The sequence below is a fragment of the Miscanthus floridulus genome, chromosome 3 (genome assembly GCF_019320115.1).
Source record: "Miscanthus floridulus cultivar M001 chromosome 3, ASM1932011v1, whole genome shotgun sequence".
In the NCBI taxonomy this organism is placed as follows: domain Eukaryota; kingdom Viridiplantae; phylum Streptophyta; class Magnoliopsida; order Poales; family Poaceae; genus Miscanthus; species Miscanthus floridulus.
This window is the reverse complement of record NC_089582.1, coordinates 7,322,679-7,328,678: the sequence shown is the minus strand read 5'-3', so window position 1 is coordinate 7,328,678 and position 6,000 is coordinate 7,322,679. Positions and strand designations below refer to the sequence as shown.

Genomic DNA, 6,000 nt, shown 5'->3' with positions numbered 1-6,000 from the left:
GTTCCTGTTTTGTTCATCTTCTACTTTTCGATCTACACGTCGATCATCGCCTCCGCCACCGCCATCTTCGATCTCGCCTCCGTCGCCCAGCCCCGCCCGGCCGTCGAGCTCGTCTCTGCTGCGCCGCCGTCGTCGTCTACCCTCGCCCGGCCGCGCCATCCGCCCGGATCGCATCGCGCGCCGTCTCTCCGCCGCATCCCATCTCCGCCGCCGCACCCGAGCCCACCCTCCGTCGCCGACCGCTTCTCGCCCGGCCTCGTCGTCGAGCCCCGCCCGGCGGCCGTCGATCTCGTCTGCCGTGCCGCACCGTCGTTGTCCCTCGCCCGGCCGCGCCATCGCCCGCATCGATCTCGCCGTCTTCGCCGTACGTCGTCCTCGCGCGAGGTGCTCAGCTCGGCCCCGTGGCCGGCCAGCACGCCCTGCCTGGCCCGCCATCTGCCCCAGCTAGCCTGCTAGCTAGCTGCTCTCGGCCATATTTTTTTATGAAAGTGTTGTATATATACATATATATCTATAATATATATAGTTTCATACTTTATTCGAATATAATAATGCTCGAGATGAGAATTAGATGTAATTATATGCGTGCGTGTATTTATATTAGCAGCGTAGAATACGTACATAAAAACATATTATATATTAAACAAATATGTGTAACTGAACTGAAAACAAATTAAACAAAAAAAAAGAAAAAGAAAAAGAACCTTTAGTCCCGGTTGGGGTTACCAACCGGGACTAAAGAGTGCGGCCACGTTTGCTTGGCTGGAGGGCCTTTAGTCCCGGTTGATAACACCAACCGGGACTAAAGGTCCATCTTTAGTCCTGGCTCGATGACCCGGGACTGAAGGTTCCACCTTTAGTCCCGAGATCGTTGTCCCGGCGCGGTAACCGGGACTAAAGGCCGTTACCGCCCGAATGATGTTGATCTTGAGGTCCATCGAGCTCTTGATCGGGATTTCGCCGAAAGCCCCTACCTGGCGCGCCAGCTGTCGATGTTTGACCACCGATAGCCTACCACGGGGGTCCCCGGGGCAGTATGTTCGGGCTTCAGCGTATGCAGAACTCGACGGTAAACACAAGAGACAGTCGATTTATCCTGGTTCGGGACCTCGACTGTGATCGAGTAATAGCCCTACGTCCAGTCGGCGTTAGCCTTTGCATTGGATTGATTGTAAAGTATTGTGTTGCATTCCATTGTTCTCCTCTCTAAGGAGCCCTGCCCTCCTTTATATAGTCAGGAGGCCAGAGTCCTAGTCGGTTTACAATGTAGAGTCCTAGTAGGATTACAGGGTAGTATTACTAATAGGATTACATGGGAGGAATCCTAATCAAACTAGATCTCCTCTCTTCCTTGCGGTGTATCCTATGGGTCCCGCATCGACAGATTCAAGTTCGCATGCTCGTGGCCCATTAACGTAAGGTTCTGAGTTTGGTCTTTGTTATTATGCATGGATTTAGTAATGTTTGCTTACGACCTTATAAGTAGATTGCCACATGAGCTCCCACACTATTGAATCTGGGACTCAATTTTTAAATCCTATACAGGGTCATGCTTTGGAAAATTGTAGGTATTGCTGTTCGGTTGACATGCAAGCACGTCTTGCAGGTTTACCATTGCATCTAAATTGCTTTATTTTTATAATAGCCATTGGAATGGGGATTATCTAGAATAAAATAATATTTTCTCAACCTTGCATTTAGTTACTGCATTGATAAGTAAAGTCTTATTTTTGTGACTGTAATCATGTCTCTCACCATTTCAGGAAGGAGGCGGCCTATGTTCCTCTGTCTCTGTACAAGTAGCAGGTAAGATAATATTGACTCCAACTAAATATTTGTGTTCAGTAACTTGGATGCGGGAACACTTCTGGAAAGTATGTTCTTCCTACCTGCTTTTCTCAATGTGCTTTACTGTTGTGTGTGTACAACATTCCTAGTTTGGATTTCAGCAACCATGTGAATCTTGTATGAATGGTACTGTGCAGAAAATGTCCGTCAGTAGGGCTATAAATGATATGCTAGTTGAAGCTATAGTTTCTTTTCTGATATGTTGATTGTTGCTGTTAACCAAGCGCAATAACTTTCTTGAACTTCGACTAAATGATATGCCTTACTGTGATTTTGAATGTGCTCAACGTGCTCTCAGGACCTAGAGACCCGAATCGGAAGAGCAGGCCAGCGATGACAAGTTCCCCATAGCACAACTTGTGCAGCGCCCAAGTATTATTCTCTTATGCATAGTTGCTATTATTTTCTCAAATATTGCACAAGTTCATATTCCAGCGATGATGATGATGATACTACCTTTTCTTGTTGCATAAAGCGTCAAAATGCAGTGGGGTGTTTGTCTTCCCTGGCCCTTGCTCCAAATTATTGTTTGGATATGAGAATTTGAGAATAAGTCACTTGATAAAAATAGAGCCTGCATCAGTGATGATCTCAATACCGTCATAATATTTTGATCCCACAAGATCAAGTGGACAGCATATCTATGCCATGTGTATTTCAGTTCTAAAATAGTGAAATTCGTGCCTGTGCGTTGCTAAGCAGTTAGCAGGTTGGGGCTTGCTATTCGGGGATTGCATATTTATTTTATATAAGTAGTATCATGCTAATTCAGGATAAGCCTACTCCTAATTCCTGAACAAACATTCTTTGATTAATATATGGTTTGTATATGATTAGGTTATTCAGGACTACATTCTTTGTTCAATGATTTACAAATTCTTGATGAAGAGCTAACAATTAAAGCAACAAATCCTTGTGCAGAGCTAACCATGAAAGCAAAGAGCAAGCACAGATAACGGTTAAAGCAAGGAATTCCTGTGCAAAGCTAACTATTAAATCAAGCAGGAAGGCGAGGCTTCAACAAGTTCTTGTGCAGAGCTAACAGTTAGCAAGGAGCAAGGCTTCTTTAGTGTATCGTGTCTCCCCACCGAGCTGAGGTGCTCCTGTCTCCCCACCAAGCCGTTTACCTGCATACTGATTGATGATGTGTTTTACAATTAATTTTCTTTCAATTCTATTTTACTCCACAAATTGCTTGTGCATGTAATATTGAATGGGTGTTCTGATAATTAAAGTTAAATGAACTTTCTGATTGTATTTAAATTATATCCATGAGAGTATTATATTAACTTGGGTACCATGAAGATCTACTTAAGTATTTGGTTTTTTCTGTCATTGTGTATTGGACTGTCGGCTGAAGCATGTACTTGAGTCACTTTGCAAGTATAGGTACCATGAATTTGAATTGTAAATTTAATTTTTTTTGGTGGAAAAATGATTTGTAGGGGCGGTTAGTACTGTAGCAGCCCCTACAAATCGATTTGTAGGGACGGTTGGTGTTCCCAGACCGCCCCTACAAATCGATTTGTAGGGGCAGCTACAGTACCAAACGCCCCTACAAATCGATTTATAGGGGCGGTCTAGGAACCGCCCCTACAAATGCATGATTTCACTACAGGAAACCGGGACTTTGCCCAGTGCTCAAATCTTTGCCGAGTGCCAAATATCGGGCACTCGGCAAAGGCCACCTTTGCCGAGTGCCGCACTCGGCGAAACTTGGCACTCGGCAAATAGGGCTTTGCCGAGTGTCTGGCACTCGGCAAAATAAGGCACTCGGCAAATCCAAACTTTGCCCAGTGCCAGACACTCGGCAAAGTTGGGCACTCGGCAAAGAGGCGCCCGGGGATAACGGTATCCAACGCCGTCCTCTTTGCCGAGTGCCTTCTGTTTGGCACTCGGCAAAATATTGGCTTTGCCGAGTGCCTAGGGCTAGCACTCGGCAAAAATATTCACTTTGCCGAGTGCCAAACCTTGGCACTCGGCAAAATAATTTTTTTTTGTTTTTTGCCACCAACTTTTTTTCTTAGATTTGTATTTGTACCATGAACAACATGTTCAAATTTGGCACAATTTCATTGCTGTTTGCTATATTTCTTCACTTTATTTCGTTTTCTTGCAATTTTCCGGAAAATATAGGTTTGAACTGCAGGTGCATCGAATAATAGTTTTGATCCATTCCAAAAATGTTATTCTTGTTTGTTAGTGTCACTTTATGCTAAATCTAGGAACTGTCTCCAAATTTCGATCAACGTGCTCACGGGGCAACGTCGCGAACTTGCGTACGAGTGGTTATTTAATTCTATAAAATTCAAACAAATCCCGAAAATCATGAAACTTGGCGAGATGTCGTGATATCACATGCATATGCGGTGGTAAAAATTTGAAAACATTTGGAGGACGTCATCATGTATGGTTTTCACAAACCATGTGATGATGTCCTGGTTTGTGAACACCATACATGATGACGTCCTCCAAACGTTTTCAGATTTTTACCACCGCATATGCATGTGATATCACGACATCTCACCAAGTTTCATGATTTTTAGGATTCGTTTGAATTTTATAGAATTAAATAACCACTCGCACGCAAGTTCGCGACGTTGCCCCGTGAGCACATTGATCGAAATTTGGAGACAGTTCCTAGATTTAGCATAAAGTGACACTAACAAACAAGAATAACATTTTTGGAATGGATCAAAACTATTATTCGATGCACCTGCAGTTCAAACCTACATTTTCCGGAAAATTGCAAGAAAACGAAATAAAGTGAAGAAATATAGCAAACAGCAATGAAATTGTGCCAAATTTGAACATGTTGTTCATGGTACAAATACAAATCTAAGGAAAAAAGTTGGTGGCAAAAAACAAAAAAAAAATTTATTTTGCCGAGTGCCAAGGTTTGGCACTCGGCAAAGTGAATATTTTGCCGAGTGCTAGCCCTAGGCACTCGGCAAAGCCAGGACAGGATTTTTTTTTTAATTTTTTATTTCGCCGAGTGCCAGATCGGGGGCACTCGGCAAAATACATTCTTTGCCGAGTGCCCCGGATCTGGCACTCGGCAAAGAGGTTTGAAATATAAAAAAAACCGGACACACGCACACACCAGACACGCACACACACGCGCGCCGTAGCCGCCCCGCCGCCGCGCCGTAGCCGCTGCGCCGCCGGAGCCGCCGTGCCGCAGCCGCCGGCTCCCCGCGCACCCGCGCGCCTCGGCCCCGTGCCCGCCGCGCCCACGCGCCCGCGCGCCCGCTGTAGGAAGGAGGAGGAGGTAGGAGGAAGAGGAGGAAGGAAAGGAGGAAGGAGAAGAAGGGGAGGAGGAAGAAGAAGAAAGAGAAGGGAGGAGAGAAGGAGAAGGGGAGAAGAGGAGAAGAGGAGAAGAAAGGTGCCGCCTCGGTTCGTCGACCCTCACGCCGTAGCGGTCGTCCCTGTTGTTGTCGCTGGCCCTCGGTCTTCGCATTCTCGCTGGCAAGGTATGCCCTAATGTTAGTATTAGTTAGTAAGTAGTAGTGTTAGTAGTAGTAGTTAATTAGTAGTGTTAGTATTAGTTAGTAAGTCGTAGTGACAGTAGTAGTTATAGTTGTTGTTCATAGTTTTAGTGTTAGTAGTAGTTATTGTTGTATGTATGTGGTTGATGGCCTTCGTGCCTATGTTTGGTATACATGTGGCTGTTGGCCTTCGTGCCAATGTTTTCTGCAGGTTTTGGGAACCTCTCCGTGCAGGGGAGGTGTTGCCGAATTTTTCAATGGAGTCTAACCATTTGCCTTTTCTTTGCAGGACGAGGACCGTTGGGAGGCACTCGGTGACCCCGATCGTCTTCGTTGGCGTTGCGGTTCTGCCTGCACCGCGTTGCCTCGCCACTGCAGCGACTCGCCACCGCCCCACTAGCCTGACCTCACCGACACCCTAGGTATAACCCATCTTGCATACTTGTATCTCGTGTAACCCCAGTTAGGCGTCTCCCGTCCGAAAGAGATACGGTCGTTGGTATGCAGATCTTTGCATACCAAATTCCGTATCTGTTTCGGATTGTCCACGTTTTTTGGACAGCCCGCGGATGCGTAGATGGGTTGGTTTCCGTGGCCCGCTCCTGTCCGAGACAGAGTTTCGGCACCACCTCCTCGTTGTTCTCCTGATACATAATCTCCCTGC

The 6,000-nt window shown here is 46.0% G+C and overlaps 1 long non-coding RNA gene across 1 annotated transcript; it reads left to right on the top strand.

Moving 5' to 3' along the window:
• The first annotated feature begins 1,659 nt into the window (after window positions 1–1,659).
• LOC136544876 (uncharacterized) lies at window positions 1,660–3,146 on the top strand. The gene is made up of 3 exons (XR_010780857.1): window positions 1,660–1,806; window positions 2,147–2,220; window positions 2,770–3,146. It is a non-coding gene; the product is annotated as an uncharacterized lncRNA (long non-coding RNA).
• Window positions 3,147–6,000: the final 2,854 nt, after the last annotated feature.